This window comes from Pseudophryne corroboree, chromosome 8, assembly GCF_028390025.1.
Source record: "Pseudophryne corroboree isolate aPseCor3 chromosome 8, aPseCor3.hap2, whole genome shotgun sequence".
Classification (NCBI taxonomy): Eukaryota; Metazoa; Chordata; class Amphibia; order Anura; family Myobatrachidae; genus Pseudophryne; species Pseudophryne corroboree.
In genome coordinates this window covers 360118828-360145227 of record NC_086451.1, presented here as the reverse complement: position 1 = coordinate 360145227, position 26400 = coordinate 360118828, and the positions used below count along the sequence as shown (strand labels likewise).

Sequence of the window (26400 nt, the reverse complement as noted above, 5' to 3'; positions counted from 1 at the left end):
TCTTGTAATAGTGCAAACAGAGAAATCAACGTTTCGGGGACCAGTTCCCCTTCTTCAGGATATGTGTAAACACTGCACAAAAAACATTTAAATACTTAAACGAAGTACTTACCCCCCACCTCACACCCAATCACCTGGCGTCTCCCCTGGTCTCGCCGCCGTTCTCACCGCCCGGCACCGCCGGCTGCGTCCACTTCCGCCGGAAGTGACGTTGCGGGAGTATGCCGCGTTACCATGGAGACGCTAGCTAAACTCCATAACAACAACAATACATCTGTGAACCTTGTATTACAAGCACATGCAGTGCGGATCAAGAACTGGTTACATCTTAGTGCATATCACTATAAGGTGCTAATATCAGCTACAAACATTAAAAAAGAAACCCACGTTTAAAAACAATATTAGTGCCTTTTAAAATCCCCTACTAAAAAGTGTCAATACCACATAATAGAATTATTTCTTACTCATAATAGCGCAAGCCGCTCCTGTTCTTCCTTATCATGAACCAACTTACTAGCAAATCTACATACTCTGCCATTGTGACATATACGGGAATTTTTGTCTTTATGTTTATGCTTGACTCCCTCACTATATTTTAACCTATTCATCTGCTGGTTCCACGGGTACAGGGACTTTATTCACTACTAGTACCCTGACCAGCTGCGGACCTCCTACCCACTACGTAATTCCTCCCCCCTGTCCATTTTATGAACCCACTGAGATTGTCACTTTACTATTTCTGTGATATACATGAGATATTTGCCAAATGAAAGTGTTTTAATATATTAACCATGCCAACTTTTATATTATTATAGGTTATTCCAGTGCCGGATTAAGAGGGGACCCAGGGGGTAAGTACCCCGGGCCCTCCAGGTCTAAGCTGCTGTCCACTGACCATTCTACTGTCTACAGGTTCCACCGCCAGCAACAGCACTCCCAGCAGCAGCGGCAGCTGCTGGGAGAGCTGTGCCCGTGTCGGAGCCTGGAGAGAAATAGAATAATCCCCTACGGCTACACCCTTGATGTTCTACTGGAGGGCGGGTGACACGTGGAAACGCCCGGGATGCCCGCTGCCAGCAATACAGTCCCTTACAAGGCTGCGTGCCGTGGCCGGTGTCTAAGCCCCTTTCCCAGTACACAGGATTCATTAGAGTGGAGGAGGAGGCGAGGATTGACAGAAGTGTGCCCGCCTCCTCACTGCCCTGCGATCTGTCTCTGTCCCAAACTCCCATCGCAGCATCAGCTCCAGCTCGTGGTGTTAGGTGAGGGACTCTGAGGAGCAACAGAGTGGACTGATGAGGGAGAGTGCTGGGCACAGGCTGTACTGCACACACCCAGCTCAGACACTAACAAGTGCTTCGTTTAGTGTTTGGGACACTGGCCTCAATGTGCCAATGTGGCTGTGTGCATATGTGAAAGTGGCTGTGTGCATATGTGAATGTAGCTGTGTGCATTTGCGTGTGTGTGCATATGTGAAAGTAGCTGTGTGCATTTGCGTGTGTGTGCATATGTGAAAGTGGCTGTGTGCATTTGCGTGTGTGTGCATATGTGAATGTAGCTGTGTGCATTTGCGTGTGTGTGCATATGTGAAAGTGGCTGTGTGCATTTGCGTGTGTGTGCATATGTGAAAGTAGCTGTGTGCATTTGCGTGTGTGTGCATATGTGAAAGTAGCTGTGTGCATTTGCGTGTGTGTGCATATGTGAAAGTGGCTGTGTGCATTTGCGTGTGTGTGCATATGTGAAAGTGGCTGTGTGCATTTGCGTGTGTGTGCATATGTGAAAGTGGCTGTGTGCATTTGCGTGTGTGTGCATATGTGAAAGTAGCTGTGTGCATTTGCGTGTGTGTGCATATGTGAAAGTAGCTGTGTGCATTTGCGTGTGTGTGCATATGTGAAAGTGGCTGTGTGCATTTGCGTGTGTGTGCATATGTGAAAGTGGCTGTGTGCATTTGCGTGTGTGTGCATATGTGAAAGTGGCTGTGTGCATTTGCGTGTGTGTGCATATGTGAAAGTGGCTGTGTGCATTTGCGTGTGTGTGCATATGTGAATGTAGCTGTGTGCATTTGCGTGTGTGTGCATATGTGAAAGTGGCTGTGTGCATTTGCGTGTGTGTGCATATGTGAATGTAGCTGTGTGCATTTGCGTGTGTGCATATGTGAAAGTGGCTGTGTGCATTTGCGTGTGTGCATATGTGAATGTAGCTGTGTGCATTTGCGTGTGTGCATATGTGAATGTAGCTGTGTGCATTTGCGTGTGTGTGCATATGTGAAAGTGGCTGTGTGCATTTGCGTGTGTGTGCATATGTGAATGTGGCTGTGTGCATTTGCGTGTGTGTGCATATGTGAATGTGGCTGTGTGCATTTGCGTGTGCATATGTGAATGTAGCTGTGTGCATTTGCGTGTGTGCATATGTGAATGTAGCTGTGTGCATTTGCGTGTGTGTGCATATGTGAATGTAGCTGTGTGCATTTGCGTGTGTGTGCATATGTGAATGTAGCTGTGTGCATTTGCGTGTGTGTGCATATGTGGATGTGTGCATTTGCGTGTGTGTGCATATGTGAAAGTGGCTGTGTGCATTTGCGTGTGTGTGCATATGTGAATGTGGCTGTGTGTGGCTACGTTCTTTGCAGTTGGACCACACCTCTTTGTTGGTGTACTACATTTTTCAGTTATTTAAGGGGGGTTACTGTTCGCACTGGGTATGTCTTGTAACAGCCCTGCCCCTGAGTCTGTGCCCACAGGCTTGATCGTCTCCCCTCCGTCTGCAGCGTTAGTGTCGAGTAGACGCACTGCACAAAAGACAACTGGGGGTGGAGACATCCTCCAAGAAGGCACTGAGGAGCGGGACTCTGAAGGGGAATCATTAAACATATTTTATGAGGTGGGGGTGAGAGAAGGTTATTAAATCCTGACATCAGGGAAGCGGGCCCCCCTGTTTTCAGTGCCCCAGGACCCCTGAAGGCTTAATCCAGTTATTCTATTGTGTGCTCTTTCATCATTTTTGGTAGGGGCGAGAGATAGAGACTGACATATGGAGGGAGAGAGGCATGGAGAGACAGACACCAGGAGAGACAGAAACAGGGAGAGACACACACAGACATGAAGAGAGTGATATGGGGAGGGAGACTGGTTTGGGAAGGGACTCAGAGAGAGGGACACAGAGAGAGGGAGAGAAACAGCTAGACACATGGAGAGAGAAACAGGCATGAGGAGAAAAGACAGGGACTACGTACTTACCCGATCAGCCATCCCCCCTCCAGCATGCCAGACACGGACCTGCTGCAGAAACACTTCCTCACCCGACCTCTGAACTCTCAAAGGCCCATGGGAACTGCCTGAGAGGAGCTGGCCGGGTGAAGTGACTCTGCAGCTCCCCCTACAGTTCAGTCAGCCCAGCCTCCACATACGTATAATGAGGCTGTGCTGCAGCTGCGTGCACATTACAGTGAGTGAGTGAGCCTGCTCTGCTGCCTTGAAGTCCTCCGTCTCCGGTAAACTTCGGGGGGGGGGTCACAATCGGCATCCCTTGGTGTAAGATCGGGAGGGGGGTGGACATTGTTTGCGGCAGTCAGCCCGGGAAGGGGGGTGGATTGCTATTCTGACAGTACAATCCACCCCTGCTGCCACTGCCCAATCATTCAGTGACAGGGGCGTGCTCTCATATCTGAAAGCACGCCCCTTGTCAAAGCGGCACTCCTAGAGGTGCCGCTTGCAGGGCTTTTTGTAATGGGCTTTTACTGCCCGATGCCTGGCCCCGCCCCCCGCTTCCGGCCCTCTCATATAGCCAGCGGGAGGCACCGAAAGCGGTGCCTCCGATTCAGAAGTAAAACCGTTTTTTTTAATATAAAAAGATGATTACAGTAATATAAAGTCTAAGCACATACTTATGACACATCATATGTGTCATAAGTATATTCTTTCTATTATTTTAATCATTTATGACAGGGGAGGCACTGCCTCCCCTGCCTCCCCTGACTGCACGTCCCTGCGGTGCACTTACCATGATGGTGGCTGCGGGAGGTGATCGCGGCAAGCAGAGATGGAGGAGCAGCTGGCCGAGGGAGCCAGCTGCTGCAGGCAGGCAGCCGGGTGGGTGGGAGGATTTGCAGGAGCTGTTGCTGGGCAGGAAGGCAGAGGGAGGGAGACTTGCTGCAGTGGCAGGATGGACGGTGCACTTACCATGACGGCTGCGGGAGGTGATCGGGGCGGGCGGGGATGGAGGAGCAGCTGATTGAGGGAGCCTGCCAGAAATCAAATTCAGCGCCCGGGTCACGTGACCCCTTAGCGCGCCCCCCCCCCTAGTTTCGGCCGTGACTTTAGCATTTGCAAATAAGTGGAGTTGAGCTTACCCTATTAGTTTTCTCAAAACCATTTCTCACCCCAAAAGTGTACCAAACTATTCTCAAGGGTCATACCAAAACATCTCTTATGTAGAATTCTTAGTAGAATTAGAAAAAGTAAAGATGATAAAGAACCAAACCATTACATTGTCTCCTGTTTATCTACTTACCTTGCTCTTACCCCACTTGTTACAATATACAGCAATTATTTATAAGTTTACAAAACCTTTCTGTACAGCTAAACCCTCCACCCTACAGAATATATTGTCACATGATAGTGTCTGGTATTGATATTTCCCAATTTAAAGACCTCTCTTTACTGGGTGACACTGCTTCCAAAGCTGCTTCAAGGTCTTGCCATGTCAAGCTATCATGCACGCTGCAAGCTGATCATTTGCACGTGCATTGGCAATTAGCTTGAAGGGAAATTTACCTCACACACTGCTATACCCTCAACTTCAATGGATATGACACTACTCAAAGGCCACTTTTGAGAGGAGTTAGCAAAATGAAGGCACCTCAGAAGGTCTTCCCTTACAAATAATTATATACAAGACTCATTTGTCATTAATGTGGTCATGCACATAACATTATTGGAGACTTATGATAAAGAAAAGAATAGGTCTCTCAGAACAACCAACAGGTGTGTGGTAGTCTGCCCACCAGCTGTTGCTAGGTGGCAGTCCTCCCGACGAACAAGCAGTAGTTTGCAGGAATCTATGACCTGCAAACTTCCTTTGTTCTAGGGAATTAGGATGGAATGCATTTTATATGCATGTAGGTGACTAAACACACAAGCCTGGGGATGCCTTACCTCTGGACAAGGAAGAGTTAATGTTTCTGGAGGAGGCTTGGTGAGGTGGTGTGAGGTTGGTTTTAGCCTATAGAATTGGAGATAGGAGGTGGGGTTTCAGGTCCTCTCTGATTGCTGCAGGCATCCATTTTAGGGAAATTTTTCATGGTGGACGTTACCCAACCTCCCTCCCTTGTGTAGTTGTATGTTGTTGGTGTCGGCTTTCGTGGCGGGAAAGAACGGTTGCAGTTGCCATCTGTTTGTGGGCTTGAGGTGCTCTCCCCTTCAATACATATCTTAGACTGATTATACCCTGGTCCAGGTGGGCCTCATGTTATTGTGTCATTGGGGTGGGAGGTGGATACCTCGAGCAGGGTCATGGGGCTGGCTGGTTGCCCCCCCGTGGAAAATTGAGGTGGGTATGCAGTTGGCGATATTGCACTGTGGGGGCCGTTCTTTCTGTGCCACCATTCTTTTTCCTGGTTTCCTTTCTTACTCTTCCATGTTAGTATTATAGTTATATAGATATGCTAGTCAGTTAAATCATTAAATAGTTTAGTTTTAAATAAATAAAGCTGACCTTACTTTCCCCTTATACAAGTCTCTGTGTCTTTATTTACTGGTGGGTGCAGTTGGATTGGTTGACCCAAGTTCTGTCAGGAGGAGGGCATTCATCAGGTGATGGGGGGTTTATTAGGATGGAATGCATTTTATATGCATGTAGGTGACTAAACACCCGACCTGGGATGCCTTACCTCTGGGCAAAGAAAGGTTTATGTTTCTGGAGGAGGCTTGGTGAGGTGGTGTGAGGTTGGTGACATTGCACTGTGGGGGCCGTTCTTTCCGTGCCACCACACTTTGTTCTTCGGGAGTCTTGCCACCTAGCAACAGCACGTGGGTTAGGCAGCAAACCTCCCGAAAACGCTGAGGGAGAGAAAGTGAAAGCGTTTTCACCTCTCTCCCTCACAGCTCCAGCGGCGGGCGCGCGCGCCCATGGTCACGGGCACGCGCACTGTCACGTGAGCGCGCACCCCCACCGCTCGTTAGATTTTTCTGTCAGCGCTGGCATGGAGGACAGCGTTTTTGTATCAGCTACAGACTCACTGTCTCTGTCCTCCATGGCTGGCAGTATAGGGGGGGGAAGAGCCCTTAAAAGGGCACGAACACACTCCTCCTCATCTTCTTCCTCATCTAAAGAAATATTTACAAAAAGAAAAAAGACGAAGTCAGCCAGAAGTATTATTGAGTCTGACTCCTCTGATTCTGAGATAAGAAAATCACCTCAGCAGCATGAAGGGTTATCCCCCAGCACAGGGACCCCTTTTGCACACAAGAAAAAAAATAAAAAAGACAGACAAAAGCAAGTCTTACGATAAGGGGACCTGTTCAGGTGAAATTCCCCCATTTTACGGTATTGTCCGTAGCAGAAAACCTAACAGTGCTCGGAGCAGGCACACTACTTCTGCCCGTAGCTGGCAAAATATTCCTGTCCGTAGCAGGCAGCCCAAAGGTACCCGCTCTCAGTATATGGGGTCACCTACCAGACAGCCACATTCTTCCCATAGGGAACAAGGCACCTCTTCCTGAGTAGACTGGGAATCTGAGGAAGTGACAAGATCATCCGCTTCTTCCCAGCGTGGGGAATTTAGCGATATGCAAATGGCCAGGGTGGTTCTAGCGGGGAAAACCCCTCCACCTAAATTATATGCTGCGCACTGGGCACTAAAGCATGAGTCTGAAGTCCAGAAGTTTGCTCAGCTGGCATTTAGGGCAACACTGATTAAAGAAGATGAGCTAGTGTTACGCTCCTATACAGGGTTACCAGACGTCCCTGCACTATTTGCCACGGGCATTGACCCAGCTCTAACATCAATAGTGGGTGAAAAAAGATATATATCGACCCCACTGACTGCTCTTTTAGAAAGATACAGTATAAAATAGCGGACGCAGCCGGACCCCTCCTGTATGTACTTGACAAAGCAGAAAGAGAAGGGGAATTAAGCATCTCCATAGACTCACTAGTGGCATCCAAGCTTGCTCTACTTAAGGCCATTAGCAGGGCAACGCTGATTATAGGCCAAACCTTTAATCACATTACAAATATCCGCAGATCTAGATGGCTTACTACCGCAGGCCAAGCAGATCTAGCTCCAAGGTCACTAGAATTCCCTAACTTGGATAACGCTGACCTTTTCGGGCCCCAATTCATTGAGGAAGTAAAAATACGACACAAGGCCCGTAAATCTTTCTCTGACCTCAAAAAAGGCAATGAGCATTTCAAAAAGCCCTTTCCCCAAGGGGGCCGGACTTCTAGAGCCACAGGTCCGACCCGAGACTTCCAAGGCACAAGAAGAGCCCAGACAGGAGGCTTCGGTAACAGAACAAATGACGCCCCTAGAGCATCGTCCTCAAACACCTGGAACAACTCCAAGAGAGGACGCAATTTCGGTAAGCATACCCACACATCCTGTTCCACACAAAACACTCAATCAAGCTTTTACAGAATGGCAAATGATTTCAACAGACAAATGGTTAATGAGAACAATTCGGCTCGTCCTGAACCTTCCCCTAATTCGGTTCCCACGCCAGATACGCCATATTCCTTGTTCAAGGAATTGCAGTCCTCAACTAGACAAGGTACTTACAATAGCCCTGCTTCAGGGGAAAATAGAACCAGCAAATCCAGCAGTTTCGGGCTGGATAAGTCACCTGTTTCCAATAATCAAACATGATGGTTCCGTAAGACCAGTGTTAAACGTCAGAGGGCTGAACCGTTACCTAAAACCAAAAAGGTTTAGTATGGAGGGTATCACAGACATCCCATTTCTACTCACAAGGGACTGCTTCTGCATAAAAATAGATTTAAAAGAAGCTTTCCACTCTATATCGGTTCACCCCAATCACAGGCGGTTTCTCAGATTCGCTTGGAAAGGCAGTATATATCAGTGGACTGTCATGGTATTTGGCCTCTCCTGTGCACCTTATACATTTACACGGGTCATGAAATCGGTAATATCCCATATGCGCCAGCAGGGCGTACTCTGCATCGTTTACCTAGACGATATATTAATAGTACACCCGGACCTCAATACTATTCTAAAACACAGAGAACTAGCCCTCTCCCTGTTATCCAGTTTGGGCTTCACTCTGAACACCCAGAAGTCCATCCTTACCCCAACCAGAACATTAACATTTTTGGGGTTCGATCTGGACACCCATTCTTTCTCTCTAGCGGTCCCACCAGATAAATGGCTACACACAAAACTTTTCGTACAAAAAACTGTAAACAAACGCACACTGTCACTTCGGGACTTAGCGAAAATCATTGGGAAGATGATTGTGACATCCCCAGGGTTTCGAACCGCACCCCTACTATGCAGAGAAATGCAGGGTCTTCTCAGATCCCTAATTCATACCCAATACACCTGGACAGATATGATATTCCTGTCATAGAGAGCGAAGACAGAATTGTCCCAATGGAACAGTCTTCCGATTCCTCCTCCTCGACCTCTCCTAGACCCCCCACCCTCCATGACAATAACCACAGACGTGTTTCTAACAGAATGGGGAGGCTTCTCAGAAGAAAGAGCAGTCAGGGGCACTTGGTCGGCCGAGGAATCCCAACTGTTCATAAACATTTTAGAACTACGGGCGGCAAAACTAGCTTTAAAAGCCCTAGTTCCCAAACACATGACGAACACTTGCATACAACTATGTTTGGACAACACAACAGCGGTGTCGTACATAAACAAAATGGGAGGCACCAAGTCAATATCACTTTGCAGAGAAGCCCTAGAAATTTGGCAATGGGCAACCCAAAGAGACATCATCCTTCTCGAATCGTATATCCCGGGTCAACTAAATGAACTGGCAGACTCGTTATCCCGTGAGAAAATTTCCCTAAACTCCGTGGCACTAAAAAGTCTAAAAATAATAGATAGTTTCGGAAAATTAGAAATAGACTTCTTCGCCAATCCCACAAATGCTCAGATCCCATGCTTCGTATCCAGAATATGGACCAAAGGAGTATGGAAAATGGATGCGAAGTCCTTCCCATGGACGGACATCCCTCACCCTTATGCATTCCCTCCCCCGACCCTTCTACTAAAAGTCCTTAAAAAAATCAGGGAAGACCGGGTACCCCAGATAGTGCTAGTGTACCCTCTGTGGCCATCCAGAGTTTGGTTTCCACTAATCAGCCAACTACGCATAGGCCCCAAAATTCCACTGGGACTGTCCAGGGAATGCTTCCAGGGAACTCCCGACATACTGGAGATTCTTCCCCAGTGCATGTGGATGGAAATATCACTGGGCTGTTAACTGACCTTTCTCTAGCATCTCCCACAAAAGCACTAATTAACGCTTCCTTAAGACCCCGCACTAGAGCTAGATATTGCACAATTATCATAGAATTTGATCTCTGGAGATCTCAATAAAATTCATCTACTTGGGGTTCACTACTCCATTTAGCTTTAGACTTTCTGGCCTCTAAATATCAAGCTGGCCTAGCCTCGGCTACAATAAGATCGTATTGTTCTGCTTTGGCCATTATGATTCCAAACCTAACTCACAATAAACTCTGCATCCGCCTACTCAGAGGTATTCACCTCTCTAGGCCCATCCAACCAAAATATTCTAATACCTGGGACATTGAACCATTCCTATCATTCCTGGCTTCATGGGAAGCAGACGCTAACATCAGTATACTTTCTCGCAAACTGGCATCCCTACTAGCGCTGGCTATAGCAGCAAGAGGGGCCGAACTTACCCTCATTCACATCTCAGACCCATGGCTATCGTGCACCCCAACAGGATACCATATCATCCTCAAGGGACATACAAAAACCTCTTCGTTCAATACCCCAATAGTACAATTTGATATTATACAAGATACCTTAGAACCTAATCTATGCGTAGCCGCATGCTTATCAACCTACCTTTCCCTAACCTCACCTATTAGGGACAATATCACCCAGCTTTTCATCACCTGTAGAAAACCCTATCGTCCCGCTAAATCCACAACAATTAGGGGATGGATAGTAACCTCTATGAGGGAAGCAGGAATTGATACAGACCGTTTTAAAAGCCATTCCCTTCGGGGAGCAGCTGCAACAAGAGCAGCTGCTAAAGGCATTCTGCTGCAGTCAATCATGTTAGCGGCAAGATGGTCCTCCACACGTACTTTTGCAAGACACTATTGGAGACCAACCGATCTACAAAAGATCAAGTTTCTCAGAGCAACCACCAGGTATGTGGTAATCTACCCACCTGCTGTTGCTTGGTGGCAAGCCTCCCGAAGAACAAAACACTGGTTTGGAGGAATCTATGATCTGCAAACCGGATTTGTTCTAGGGAACAGGGTTGCCACCTAGCAACAGCTCCCACCCGACCCACCATTGATTTACACCAATGTAGCTAGGTCTGTTGTTTCTTCTCGAGAACTCTACTGGATAATAATATCCCACTTTTCTTCCCTAAGGCAGACCAAGGGACCAAAAGAAGCCGCAAGCAGCTGCCAATAAAGATCAGAAGTAGATGTTGTCCTTCCTTTAAGAATTAAGCAGAATGTGGCTCCAGGCTCTACATGTTTCAAGTTTCGTTCCTACTACTTTCGTAAACAAAACATTCAGTTCGTAAACCCATTGCCATAACCCAACTGTTGCCATAGGGCTGTCAGTTTACAGTTTAAATAAATCATTCCTGGTTTCAAGGCACTTCCTGTTTGTGGTTTTTTTCTTACAGTGTCTAATCCAGGTGAAATTAAGCCTGAAGGTTATACTGCCTTCATATATGCTTTGGGGACAGGTTTGTCACCAGTGAGCTTCCGAAAAATCTAACCAGCGGTGGGGGCGCGCGCTCACGTGGCCGCGCGCGTGCACGTGACGCAGCGTGCACATGACCGCGCACGCACGCGCCCACCACTGGAGCTTTGAGGGAGAGAGGTGAAAACTCTTTCACTTTCTCTCCCTCAGCGTTTTCGGGAGGCTTGCTGCCTAACTCACCTGCTGTTGCTAGGTGGCAAGCCTGTTCCCTAGAACAAATCCAGTTTGCAGATCATAGATACCTGCAAACCAGTGTTTTTTCCTGGTTTCCTTTCTTACTCTTCCATGTTAGTATTATAGTTAGTTAGTTTAGTTTTAAAAAATAAAGCTGACCTTACTTTCCCCTTACACAAGTCTCTGTCTTTATTTACTGGTGGGTGTGGTTGGATTGGTTGACTTAAGTTCTGTCAGGAGGGGGGCATTCATCAGGTGATGGGGGTTTATAGGATTGCCACCTAGCAACAGCGCCCATCCCACCCAAAAAAATAAAAAAATTACAAAGTAGCTGTTGCTCTCTGTTGGTTATTCTTTCAGACATTAGTCTATTATCTTTTCAGGCCCTCTGAGGGACATGAATATTACACAGTCTGGCTACAGAGGACCCTAGATATTGAGAAGCCTCAATTTTTTCTGTTTGTTTACTTGCAAAACAAAGGTTTCTTTATAATATTGTTTTGTCATCCATTTCTGGAAAACAAGACAAATATAGCCGAAAAAGTCATTTCACACATAAGACTTTATTCTCTAGTTGTGTACACTTATTGTTAGAGGTGAGCGGGTTCAGTTCCCTGAGAACCGAACCCTACCGGACTTCACTGCCCGAGCCTGGATCGGAGTCAGGCTTGGGTTTTCCCGCCTAAGTCGGAAACCAGAACGAGGCAAAACGTAATCTTCCAGTGGCGTAACTACTGCCCCCGCAGCCCATGCGGTGGCTTGGGGGCGCAGGGCTGCGGGGGCGCCACCACTGATTTAGCGCAGATTGACATGTGGACATATAAGTCCAGTCCAGTGGTGGTGTCTTGTGCTGCCATAAGTCCAGTGGTGGTGTCCTGTGCTGTATATTATTTACTCCAAATAAAAGGCTTATATACATTATTTATATTATTATCCAAATAATTTTTACAGGGTTTGCCCTGTGTGGTGTAGGGGTACGCTCGCCTGTGCTGCATATTATTATAATAGCTCCAAATAAAAGGGTTATTATTATCCATATTCATTTTACAGGCTTTGCCGTGTGTGTGTGTGTGTGTGTGTGTGTGTGTGTGTGTGGTTTAGGAGTACGCTCTCCTGTGCCACCAATATTGTGCATGTATTACATCTTGGCAAATTCCAGCACGTCCCATGTTGTTTGTGCTGCACACTTGTATCGCTTAGCTTAGTCATACAGCTGCCTCAGTGCACCTCTTTTTCTTCTTTGCATGATATGCTGTTTGGGGCCTAGTTTTTTTAAGTGCCATCCTGTCTGCAACTGCAGTGCCACTCCTAGATGGGCCAGGTGTTTGTGCCGAACACTTGTGTCGCTTAGCTTAGTCATACAGCTACCTCATTGCACCTCTTTTTCTTCTTTGCATGATGTGCTGTTTGGGGCCTAGTTTTTTAAGTGCCATCTTGTCTGCAACTGCAGTGCCACTCCTAGAAGGGCCAGATATTTGTGCCGCACACTTGTGTTGCTTAGCTTAGTCATACAGCTACCTCATTGCACCTCTTTTTCTTCTTTGCATGATGTGCTGTTTGGGGCCTATTTTTTAAATCTGCCATCCTGTCTGCCACTGCAGTGCCACTCCTAGATGGGCCAGGTCTTTGTGCCACAAACTTGTGTCGCTTAGGTTAGTCATACAGCTACCTCGGTGAACTTTTAGGCCTAAAAACAATATTGAGGTGTGAATTCTTGATGCAAAAATATTTGTGCTTATTGCTTAATTGTGGGGATTGGGGAGCAGCTGTATTATATAGGAGGAGTACAGTGCAGAGTTTTGCTGACCAGTGACCACCAGTATACGTTGTCTGCCTGAAAAACATTACATATCTGTGCTCAGTGTGCTGCATATATCTGTGCTCACACTGCTTAATTGTGGGAACTGGGGAGCAGCTGTATTATATAGGAGGAGTACAGTGCAGAGTTTTGCTGACAGTGACCACCAGTATACGTTGTCTGCCTGAAAAACACTCCATATCTGTGCTCAGTGTGCTGCATATATCTGTGCTCACACTGCTTTATTGTGGGGACTGGGGACCACCAGTATATTATATAGGAGGAGTACAGTGCAGAGTTTTGCTGACCAGTGACCACCAGTATACGTTGTCTGCCTGAAAAACACTCCATATCTGTGCTTAGTGTGCTGCATATATCTGTGCTCACACTACTGTATTGTGGGGACTGGGGACCACCAGTATATTATATAGGAGGAGTACAGTGCAGAGTTTTGCTGACCAGTGACCACCAGTATATATAGCAGTACGGTACGGAAGGCCACTGCTCTACCTACCTCTGTGTCGTCAAGTATACTATCCATCTAGATTCTATACCTGTGGTGCATTTTAGTTTTGCAGTTTGCTGACAGTGACCACCAGTATATATAGCAGTACGGTACGGAAGGCCACTGCTCTACCTACCTCTGTGTCGTCAAGTATACTATCCATCTAGATTCTATACCTGTGGTGCATTTTAGTTTTGCAGTTTGCTGACAGTGACCACCAGTATATATAGCAGTACGGTACGGAAGGCCACTGCTCTACCTACCTCTGTGTCGTCAAGTATACTATCCATCTAGATTCTATACCTGTGGTGCATTTTAGTTTTGCAGTTTGCTGACAGTGACCACCAGTATATATAGCAGTACGGTACGGAAGGCCACTGCTCTACCTACCTCTGTGTCATCAAGTATACTATCCATCCATACCTGTGGTGCATTTCAGTTGTGCGCAGTATATATAGTAGTAGGCCATTGCTATTGATACTGGCATATAATTCCACACATTAAAAAATGGAGAACAAAAATGTGGAGGGTAAAATAGGGAAAGATCAAGATCCACTTCCACCTCGTGCTGAAGCTGCTGCCACTAGTCATGGCCGAGACGATGAAATCCCAGCAATGTCGTCTGCCAAGGCCGATGCCCAATGTCATAGCAGAGAGCATGTAAAATCCAAAAAACAAAAGTTCAGTAAAATGACCCAAAAATCAAAATTAAAAGCGTCTGAGGAGAAGCGTAAACTTGCCAATATGCCATTTACGACACGGAGTGGCAAGGAACGGCTGAGGCCCTGGCCTATGTTCATGGCTAGTGGTTCAGCTTCACATGAGGATGGAAGCACTCATCCTCTCGCTAGAAAACTGCAGTGCCACTCCTAGATGGGCCAGGTGTTTGTGTCGGCCACTTGTGTCGCTTAGCTTAGTCACACAGCGACCTTGGTGCACCTTTTTTTTTCTTTGCATCATGTGCTGTTTGGGGACTATTTTTTTGAAGTGCCATCCTGTCTGACACTGCAGTGCCACTCCTAGATGGGCCAGGTGTTTGTGTCGGCCACTTGTGTCGCTTAGCTTAGTCACACAGCGACCTTGGTGCGCCTCTTTTTTTCTTTGCATCATGTGCTGTTTGGGGACAATTTTTTTGAAGTGCCATCTTGCCTGACACTGCAGTGCCACTCCTAGATGGGCCAGGTGTTTGTGTCGGCCACTTGTGTCGCTTAGCTCAGTCACACAGCGACCTTGGTGCACCTCTTTTTTTCTTTGCATCATGTGCTGTTTGGGGACTATTTTTTTGAAGTGCCATCCTGTCTGACACTGCAGTGCCACTCCTAGATGGGCCAGGTGTTTGTGTCGGCCACTTGTGTCGCTTAGCTTAGTCACACAGCGACCTTGGTGCGCCTCTTTTTTTCTTTGCATCATGTGCTGTTTGGGGACTATTTTTTTGAAGTGCCATCCTACCTGACACTGCAGTGCCACTCCTAGATGGGCCAGGTGTTTGTGTCGGCCACTTGTGTCGCTTAGCTTAGTCACACAGCTACCTCATTGCGCCTCTTTTTTTCTTTGCATCATGTGCTGTTTGGGTAGTATTTTTTTGAAGTGCCATCCTGCCTGACACTGCAGTGCCACTCCTAGATGGGCCAGGTGTTTGTGTCGGCCACTTGGGTCGCTTAGCTTAGCCATCCAGCGACCTTGGTGCACCTCTTTTTTTCTTTGCATCATGTTCTGTTTGGGGACAATTTTTTTGAAGTGCCATCCTGCCTGACACTGCAGTGCCACTCCTAGATTGGCCAGGTGTTTGTGTATCGGCCACTTGTGTCGCTTAGCTTAGCCATCCAGCGACTTCGGTGCAAATTTTAGGACTAAAAATAATATTGTGAGGTGTGAGGTGTTCAGAATAGACTGGAAATGAGTGGAAATTATGGTAATTGAGGTTAGTAATACTATGGGATCAAAATGACCCCCAAATTCTATGATTTAAGCTGTTTTTGAGGGTTTTTAGTAAAAAAAACACCCGAATTCAAAACACACCCGAATCCGACAAAAAAATTTCAGGAAGGTTTTGGCAAAACGCGTCCGAATCCAAAACACGGCCGCGGAACCGAATCCAAAACCAAAACACAAAACCCGAAAAATTTCCGGTGCACATCACTAAATATAACCAGCGTGAATATATGTTTATATACATATATATACAGTATATATATATATATATATATATAACTTTGTGGATTTATATATATATATATATATATATATGTTATTTCATCTCAGGGTTTGCCTTTCACAAGACTCACCAGTACTGTATGCCTAAATAAATGGTTAAGTCAGTTCAGATCTAAATGTGTAGGTATTACTCTCCTTTGTTCCAACACACACACCATTCACCCTCAGGTGTTCTTGTTATTAGGATTGCTACCAGTAAGCTTTGAAAAATCTAATTCAGTGAGTGTTAAGGGCGGTACACACGGAAAGATCCGTGCTTAAAATCTAAGCATTCTTGCTAGATTGCTTAGATTTTAAACACGGATCTGCCGTGTGTATGCCCTCCAGCGATAGTGGCCGCGCATCGCTTTCGCCGATGCTAGATTGAGCCTGCATGCAATCTTAATCTAGCGGGTCGCTCACTTCACCGTTGTGTGAAGTGAGTGCCCCCCCGTCGGCTTTCCCCCTCGCTCAGCACATTGCTGAGCGCTGATATAACATGTGCAGAGAGAGTTAGATTTGGGTGGGGTGTATTCAATCTGCAATCTAATTTACAGTGTAAAAATAAAGCAGCCAGTATTTACCCTGCTCAGAAATAAAATAACCCACCCAAATCTAACTTTTTCTGCACATGTTATATCTGTCTCCCCTGCAGTGCACATGGGGGGTAATTCTGAGTTGATCGCAGTAGGAAATTTTTTAGCAGTTGGGCAAAACCATGTGCAGTGCAGGGGGGGGGGGGCAGATATAACATGTGCAGAGAGAGTTAGATGTGGGTGGGGTGAGTTCAAACTGAAATCTAAATTGCAGTGTAAAAATAAAGCAGCCAGTATTTACCCTGCACAGAAACAAAATAACCCACCCAAATCTAACTCTCTCTGCACATGTTACATCTGCCTCCCCTGCAGTGCACATGTTTCCTGTGTGTGCCCCGCCCCCGCACAGCCCCACATCGCACATATACTGTAACTTATCTCCATGGTACCTGGGAAGGTGGGTAACTTCCTCCGGTTCGGTGATGTCTGTGCAGCGGGTGGCGAATGGCTGGCTGCGCAGTGTGACATCTGACTTCACGTCACGCTGCATAAGGGAAGCCAGGCAGCGTCTGAGCCTCCTGAGGGTGCTCAATGCTGCCCGGCATTAAAAAAACAAAGGACCGCCTGATCCCAAAATCCCTGGGATTGGAGCTTCCATTCCTAGGATCGAATCACGGTTGATTTTTGTCCTAAATCCCAGGGTTCTACCGCAGACTAAACCTAACCTCCCTCCGGAGACCTCAACCAGGATTCCAGGGTTCGGGATCCCAACGCTGGCATTTCAATCCATGTCGGGATGCCGGCATTCTGAACAATGTCTGTATTCTCACTGCCGGGATCCTGACCAGATCCCCTGTCATCTTGTGTACACAAACCAAGTATGCAGTATCTACAGTATTGACCAATATTAATGCACACCTTGTCCAGCTAAAATCTGTGCAAACAGTATAAACATGTTAAAAAAAAGTCACATATGGAAAAAAAGGTACTCAGGGGTATATTTACTAAGGTCCCGATTTTGACCGAGATGCCGTTTTTTCATCAAAGTGTCATCTCGGTAATTTACTAAGCAATAATCACGGCAGTGATGAGGGCATTCGTAATTTTTTGGAAGTCCAACAAAAAAAATACGAATGAATACACCATCGGTCAAAACGCGGCTGTTTAAGTATGAATCTCGGTAATTTACTAAGAAGTGCAAAGCAAAAAAAAAAACAACTCGTAAAAAAGTGCTAAAAAAAAACAGACCTGCTTTTTTAATCCGTGATTGTATAGGCATGCAGGGATCCATGAGATCCGTGCATGTATATCAGTGGGAAGGGGTGGGAAAGTGGTTATTTTCTTAAAAAAAATTGCGTGGGGTCCCCCCTCCTAAGCATAACCAGCCTCGGGCTCTTTGAGCCGATCCTGGTTGCAGAAATATGGTGAAAAAATTGACAGGGGTTCCCCCATATTTAAGCAACCAGCATCGGGCTCTGCGCCTGGTCCTGGTTCCAAAAATACGGGGGACAAAAAGAGTAGGGGTCCCCCGTATTTTTAAAACCAGCACCGGGCTCCACTAGCTGGACAGATAATGCCACAGCCGGGGGTCACTTTTATATAGTGCCCTGCGGCCGTGGCATCAAAAATCCAACTAGTCACCCCTGGCCGGGGTACCCTGGGGGAGTGGGGACCCCTTCAATCAAGGGGTCCCCCCCCCAGCCACCCAAGGGCCAGGGGTGAAGCCCGAGGCTGTCCCCCCCATCCAATTGGCTGCGGATGGGGGGCCGATAGCCTTTCGTGAAAATGAAAAGATATTGTTTTTAGTAGCAGTACTACAAGGCCCAGCAAGCCTCCCCCGCATGCTGGTACTTGGAGAACCACAAGTACCAGCATGCGGCGGAAAAACGGGCCCGCTGGTACCTGTAGTACTACTACTAAAAAATTACCCAAAAAAAGACAAGACACACACACCTTGAAAGTAAAGATTTTTCTCTGACGTCCTAAGTGGATGCTGGGGACTCCGTCAGGACCATGGGGATTAGCGGCTCCGCAGGAGACAGGGCACAAAAGTAAAAGCTTTTAGGATCAGGTGGTGTGCACTGGCTCCTCCCCCTATGACCCTCCTCCAAGCCTCAGTTAGATTTTTGTACCCGGCCGAGAAGGGTGCAATCTAGGTAGCTCTCCTAAAGAGCTGCTTAGAGTAAAAGTTTTGTTAGGTTTTTTATTTTCAGTGAGTCCTGCTGGCAACAGGCTCACTGCATCGAGGGACTTAGGGGAGAGAAGTGAACTCACCTGCGTGCAGGATGGATTGGCTTCTTAGGCTACTGGACACCATTAGCTCCAGAGGGAGTCGGAACACAGGTCTCACCCTGGGGTTCGTCCCGGAGCCGCGCCGCCGACCCCCTTGCAGATGCCGAAAAATGAAGAGGTCCAGAAACCGGCGGCAGAAGACTTTTCAGTCTTCATAGGGTAGCGCACAGCACTGCAGCTGTGCGCCATTGTTGTCAGCACACTTCATAGCAGCGGTCACTGAGGGTGCAGGGCGCTGGGGGGGGCGCCCTGGGCAGCAATGATAGTACCTTATTCTGGCTAAAAATACATCACATATAGCCCCTGGGGGCTATATGGATGTTTTTAACCCCTGCCAGGTCTCAGAAAAACGGGAGAAGAAGCCCGCCGAAAAGGGGGCAGGGCCTATTCTCCTCAGCACACAGCGCCATTTTCCCTCACAGAAATGCTGGTGGGAAGGCTCCCAGGCTCTCCCCTGCACTGCACTACAGAAACAGGGTTAAAACAGAGAGGGGGGGCACTTATTTGGCGATATGACTATATATATTAAAATGCTATAAGGGAAAAACACTTATATAAAGGTTGTCCCTGTATAATTATAGCGTTTTTGGTGTGTGCTGGCAAACTCTCCCTCTGTCTCCCCAAAGGGCTAGTGGGGTCCTGTCCTCTATCAGAGCATTCCCTGTGTGTGTGCTGTGTGTCGGTACGTGTGTGTCGACATGTATGAGGACGATGTTGGTGAGGAGGCGGAGCAATTGCCTGTAATGGTGATGTCACTCTCTAGGGAGTCGACACCGGAATGGATGGCTTATTCAAGGAATTACGTGATAAATAATGTCAACAGAGACGGCCGGCAAACAAAATAGTACCTGTCCAGGCGTCTCAAACACCGTCAGGGGCTTTAAAACGCCCATTTACCTCAGTCGGTCGACACAGACACAGACACGGACACTGATTTCAGTGTCGACGGTGAAGAAACAAACGTATTTTCCTTTAGGGCCACACGTTACTTGTTAAGGGCAATGAAGGAGGTGTTACATATTTCTGATACTACAAGTACCACAAAAAAGGGTATTATGTGGGGTGTGAAAAAACTACCTGTAGTTTTTCCTGAATCAGATAAATTAAATGAAGTGTGTGATGATGCGTGGGTTTCCCCCGATAGAAAATTATTGGCGGTATACCCTTTCCCGCCAGAAGTTAGGGCGCGTTGGGAAACACCCCTTAGGGTGGATAAGGCGCTCACACGCTTATCAAAACAAGTGGCGGTACCGTCTCCAGATAGGGCCGTCCTCAAGGAAAATATCCTAAGAAGTATATACACACATACTGGTGTTATACTGCGACCAGCGATCGCCTCAGCCTGGATGTGCAGAGCTGGGGTGGCTTGGTCGGATTCCCTGACTAAAAATATTGATACCCTTGACAGGGACAGTATTTTATTGACTATAGAGCATTTAAAGGATGCATTTCTATATATGCGAGATGCACAGAGGGATATTTGCACTCTGGCATCAAGAGTAAGTGCGATGTCCATATCTGCCAGAAGATGTTTATGGACACGACAGTGGTCAGGTGATGCAGATTCCAAACGGCACAAAGAAGTATTGCCGTATAAAGGGGAGGAGTTATTTGGGGTCGGTCCATCGGACCTGGTGGCCACGGCAACTGCTGGAAAATCCACCGTTTTTACCCTAAGTCACATCTCTGCAGAAAAAGACACCGTCTTTTCAGCCTCAGTCCTTTCGTCCCCATAAGAGTCATATCTAACCAGGGATAGAGGAAAGGGAAGAAGACTGCAGCAGGCAGCCCATTCCCAGGAACAGAAGCCCTCCACCGCTTCTGCCAAGTTTCTCAGCATGACGCTGGGGCCGTACAGGACCCCTGGATCCTACAAGTAGTATCCCAGGGGTACAGATTGGAAAGTCGAGACGTTTCCCCCTCGCAGGTTCCTGAAGTCTGCTTTACCAACGTCTCCCTCCGACAGGGAGGCAGTATTGGAAACAATTCACAAGCTGTATTCCCAGCAGGTGATAATCAAAGTACCCCTCCTACAACAAGGAAAGGGGTATTATTCCACACTATGTTGTGGTACTGAAGCCAGAAGGCTCGGTGAGACCTATTCTAAATCTGAAATATTTGAACACTTACAAAGGTTCAAATCAAGATGGAGTCACTCAGAGCAGTGATAGCGAACCAGGAAGAAGGGGACTATAGGGTGTCCCGGAACATCAGGGATACTTACCTCCATGTCCCAATTTGCCCTTCTCACCAAGGGTACCTCAGGTTCGTGGTACAGAACTGTCACTATCAGTTTCAGACGCTGCCGTTTGGATTGTCCACGGCACCCCGGGTCTTTACCAAGGTAATGGCCGAAATGATGATTCTTCTTCAAAGAAAATGGACGACCTCCTGATAAGAGCAAGGTCCAGAGAACAGTTGGAGGTCGGAGTAGCACTATCTCAAGTAGTTCTACGACAGCACGGGTGGATTCTAAATATTCCAAAACCGCAGTTGTTTCCGACGACACATCGGCTGTTCCTAGGGATGATTCTGGACACAGTCCAGAAAAGAGTGTTTCTCCCGGAGAAGAAAGCCAGGGAGTTATTCGAGCTAGTCAGGAACCTCCTAAAACCAGGAAAAGTGTCAGTGCATCATTGCACAAGGGTCCTGGGAAAAATGGTGGCTTCTTACGAAGCGATTCCATTCGGCAGTTTTCACGCAAGAACTTTTCAGTGGGATCTGCTGGAAAAATGGTCCGGATCGCATCTTCAGATGCATCAGCGGATAACCCTGTCTCCAAGGACAAGGGTGTTTCTTCTGCGGTGGCTGCAAAGTACTCATCTACTAATGGGCCGCAGATTCGGCATTCAGGAAGGGTCCTGGTGACCAGGGATGCCAGCCTGAGAGGCTGGGGAGCAGTCACACAGGGAAAAAAATTTCCAGGGAGTGTGATCAAGTCTGGAGAATTATCTCCACATAAATATACTGGAGCTAAGGGCAAGTTACAATGCTCTAAGCTTAGCAAGACCTCTGCTTCAAGGTCAGCCGGTATTGATCCAGTGGGACAACATCACGGCAGTCGCCCACGTAAACAGACAGGGCGGCACAAGAAGCAGAAGGGCAATAGCAGAAACTGCAAGGATTCTTCGCTGGGCGGAAAATCAGGTGATAGCACTGTCAGCAGTGTTCATTCCGACGCCCGGGAGAGTGGGGACTTCATCGGGAAGTCTTCCACATGATTGTGAACCATTGGGAAAGACCAAAGGTGGACATGATGGCGTCCCGCCTGAACAAAAAACTGGACAGGTATTGCGCCAGGTCAAGAGACCCTCAGGCAATAGCTGTGGACGCTCTGGTAACACCGTGGGTGTACCAGTCAGTGTATGTGTTCCCTCCTCTGCCTCTCATACACAAGGTACTGAGAATTATAAGACGGAGAGGAGTAAGAACTATACTCGTGGCTCTGGATTGGCCAAGAAGGACTTGGTACCCGGAACTTCAAGAGATGCTCACAGAGGACTCATGGCCTCTGCCGCTAAGAAGGGACCTGCTTCAGCAGGGACCCTGTCTGTTCCAAGACTTACCGCGGCTGCGTTTGACGGCATGGCGGTTGAACGCCGGATCCTGAAGGAAAAAGGCATTCCGGAGGAAGTCATTCCTATCCTGATCAAAGCCAGGAAGGAGGGGACCGCACAACATTATCACCGTATTTGGCGAAAAATTGTTGCGTGGTGTGAGGCCAGGAGGGCCCCCACGGAGGAATTTTAACTCAGTCGATTCCTGCATTTCCTGAAGACAGGAGTGTCTATGGGCCTCAAATTGGGGTCCATTAAGGTTCAGATTTCGGCCCTGTCGATTTTCTTCCAGAAAGAATTGGCTTCAGTTCCTGAAGTCCAGACGTTTGTTAAGGGAGTATTGCATATACAGCCCCTTTTGTGCCTCCAGTGGCACCGTGGGATCTCAACGTAGTGTTGGGATTCCTCAAATCACATTGGTTTGAACCGCTCAAATCTGTGGATTTTAAATATCTCACATGGAAAGTGACCATGCGGTTGGCCCTGGCCTCGGCCAGGCGAGTGTCAGAATTGGTGGCTTTGTCTTACAAAAGCCCATATCTGATTTTCCATTCGGACAGGGCAGAACTGCGGACTCGTCCCCAGTTTCTTCCTAAGGTGGTGTCAGCGTTTCACCTGAACCAACCTATTGTGGTACCTGCGGATACTAGGGACTTGGAGGACTCCAAGTTGCTAGACGTTGTCAGGGCCCTGAAAATATATGTTCCAGGACGGCTGGAGTCAGAAAGTCTGACTCGCTGTTTATACTTTATGCACCCAACAAGCTGGGTGCTCCTGCTTCTAAGCAGACGATTGCTCGTTGAATTTGTAGTACAATTCAGCTCGCACATTCTGTGGCAGGCCTGCCACAGCCAAAATCTGTAAATGCCCAATCCACAAGGAAGGTGGGCTCATCTTGGGCGGCTGCCCGAGGGGTCTCGGCTTTACAACTTTGCCGAGCTGCTACTTGGTCAGGGGCAAACACGTTTGCAAAATTCTACAAATTTGATACCCTGGCTGAGGAGGACCTGGAGTTCTCTCGTTCGGTGCTGCAGAGTCATCCGCACTCTCCCGCCCGTTTGGGAGCTTTGGTATAATCCCCATGGTCCTGACGGAGTCCCCAGCATCCACTTAGGACGTCAGAGAAAATAAGAATTTACTTACCGATAATTCTATTTCTCGTAGTCCGTAGTGGATGCTGGGCGCCCATCCCAAGTGCGGATTGTCTGCAATACTTGTACATAGTTATTGTTACAAAAATCGGGTTATTATTGTTGTGAGCCATCTTTTCAGAGGCTCCGCTGTTATCATGCTGTTAACTGGGTTCAGATCACAGGTTGTACAGTGTGATTGGTGTGGCTGGTATGAGTCTTACCCGGGATTCAAAATCCTTCCTTATTGTGTACGCTCGTCCGGGCACAGTATCCTAACTGAGGCTTGGAGGAGGGTCATAGGGGGAGGAGCCAGTGCACACCACCTGATCCTAAAAGCTTTTACTTTTGTGCCCTGTCTCCTGCGGAGCCGCTAATCCCCATGGTCCTGACGGAGTCCCCAGCATCCACTACGGACTACGAGAAATAGAATTATCGGTAAGTAAATTCTTATTATTACATACATCCACACAAACATACATACATACTTACCTTATGTTCACACGAGGATCGGTCCTCTTCTCCAGTAGAATCCAAGGGGTACCTGTTGAATAAATTCTACTCACCAGCTCCAGGGTCCCAGGCTCCTCGTAGCATCCATTTGTAATCCACGTACTTGATTAAAAAAAAAAACGGAGAGCCGAGCCACGCACTGAAAGGGGACCCATGTTTTCACATGGGCCCCCTTTCCCCGAATGCCAGAAACCCACTCTGACTGATGTCTAAGTGGGTTTCTTCAGCCAATCAGGGAGCGCCACGTTGTAGCACCCTCCTGATCGGCTGTGTGCTCCTGTACTGTCTGACAGGCGGCACACGGCAGTGTTACAATGTAGCGCCTATGCGCTCCATTGTAACCAATGGTGGGAACTTTGTGGTCAGCGGTGAGGTCACTTTCGGTCAACCGCTGACTACAAAGTTCCCAGCATGCGGGGGAGGCTTGCTGGGCCTTGTAGTACTGCTACTAAAAACAATATCTTTTCATTTTCACAAAAGGCTATCAGCCCCCCATCCGCAGCCAATTGGATGGGGGGGACAGCCTCGGGCTTCACCCCTGGCCCTTGGGTGGCTGGGGGGGGGGACCCCTTGATTGAAGGGGTCCCCACTCCCCCAGGGTACCCCGGCCAGGGGTGACTAGTTGGATTTTTGATGCCACGGCCGCAGGGCACTATATAAAAGTGACCCCCGGCTGTGGCATTATCTGTCCAGCTAGTGGAGCCCGGTGCTGGTTTTAGAAATACGGGGGACCCCTACTCTTTTTGTCCCCCGTATTTTTGGAACCAGGACCAGGCGCAGAGCCCGATGCTGGTTGCTTAAATATGGGGGAACCCATGTCATTTTTTTTCCCATATTTCTGCAACCAGGATCGGCTCAAAGAGCCCGAGGCTGGTTATGCTTAGGAGGGGGGACCCCACGCAATTTTTTTTTAAGTTTTACAGTGTTTATTTAAAAAAAAAAAAAAAAAATGAACCCCAGCACGGATCACACAGATCCGGCCGAGATTCATTGTGATAAAGTCGGCAGTGTTTTGCTAATCACTGCCGTAAAAAACGGGAAAAAAACACGAATGACATCGACATCGGAACAAATGAAAAATCCGAATACGACAGCTTAGTAAATTAGGCGTAATAAATTCAAAAAGTTGCAGTTTTACACTTTCGATGTCTTTCGTGATTGAACTTTGACCTTTTTCCGAAAATTACAAATGTTAGTAAATATACCCCTCAGAGTTTAAATACACATATCTGTTCTGTTAATGCTAAACCCCAAATAAAACAAACAATATTTCAGGCACAATCCAGGCCCTCACTCTGGAGCACTGTTTTACTAGACATTAAACACTGGAAATTTGCATCTGCATATACCATTGTAAATGACCAGCAACTGAAGTATATATATATTTGCCCTAACTCCCCCTGCGTAGAATCACAGTCACTCCCCATGGGACCAGGCACTCCTTTCTCCAGCTTCTCCTTTAAGCTCCCAGCACCAGCAGCCTCCAAACTCAATCTTCCCGTGCCAGGTCACTTCCCACCTCACTCCCCTGCCAACTGCCAGCGGCTCACTATGTGCTGGGGGGGAGAGGGGGGGGGACCCGTTGCTGCTACTACTGCTGCCGCCGCAATGCACTAGTATGGTCTGCTCAGTACGGCGGCGCTGCCCGCAGTGCTAGGCCAGCAGTCAAACTCCACTGCCATCACGTCCAGACTCGCGCATGCGTGGCCCGAATATCACACAGAGCTGGGGGATTCTGGGGCATTGAATAGGCTTACTGGGGGAGCGTGAGACTAGCCGGCAGAACGGGAGCCTCCAGCAGAATGCGGGAGTGTCGGCAATTATGGGTCACTGTAATGTGGCATAATTTGAACTGGAGGCCACTGTAATGTGTCATAATCTGCTCTCCTCATTGTAATATGGAGGGCACTATAATGTTACATAATAACAGCTGGGGCACTATACCGTGGCACAATCTGAACTGGAGGGCACTCTAATGTTGCACAGTATGAACAAAGGGCACAGTAATGTAGATTAATATGAATTGGGGACACGGTGGGCCTAATTCATGTTTGTACATACTTGCCTAAGCAGCTGCAATTTGTTAGGTTACGGAATTGCTAATCATCGCAAGTAAAGCTGCCGCCCAGAAAAGAAGGATGCCCACCGGAGCCATCGCAACCTCATTCATAACAGCTTACAGCTTACCCATACACAGCCTATACACAATAACAAGGAACATGGGGCCTAATTCAGACCTGATCGCTCGCTAGCAGTTTTTTTCAGTCCTGCGATCAGATAGTCGCCGCTCACCGAGGAGTGTATTTTAGCTTTGTGCATGTGCAGCCGAGCGGTACAACTAAATTTTGTGTAGTTTCTGAGTAGCCCAGAACTTACTCAGCCGCTGCGATCACTTCAGCCTGTCCGGGGCCGAAATTGAGATCAGACACCCGCCCTGCAAACGCTTAGACACGCCTGCGTTTTCCCAAACACTTTCAGAAAATGGTCATTTGCCACCCACAAATGCCTTGTTCCTGTCAATCTCCTTGCGATCAGCTGTGCAAATGGATTCTTCATAAAACCCATCGCACAGCAATAATTCACTTTGTACCTGTGCGACGCGCCAGTGCATTGCGGTGCATATGCATGCACAGTTCTGACCTGATCGTATTAATGCAAAAAAACCAGCGTGTGATCCGGTCTGAATGACCCCCATGGGCTGCTGGCTACATAGGTAGCCCTATGGCTAGGCAGACTGGCTGTGGCATT

General features: G+C 47.7%; 1 long non-coding RNA gene across 2 annotated transcripts in view; it reads right to left on the bottom strand.

Moving 5' to 3' along the window:
* LOC134949129 (uncharacterized) overlaps positions 1-3484 on the bottom strand; it is a 132754-nt gene extending 129270 nt beyond the window's left edge. For both annotated transcript variants that reach the window (XR_010183106.1, XR_010183105.1), the window contains exon 1: positions 3237-3484. This is a non-coding gene — a long non-coding RNA (uncharacterized LOC134949129). The remainder of the gene's footprint in view (positions 1-3236) is intronic.
* Between the last annotated feature and the right edge of the window lie 22916 nt (positions 3485-26400).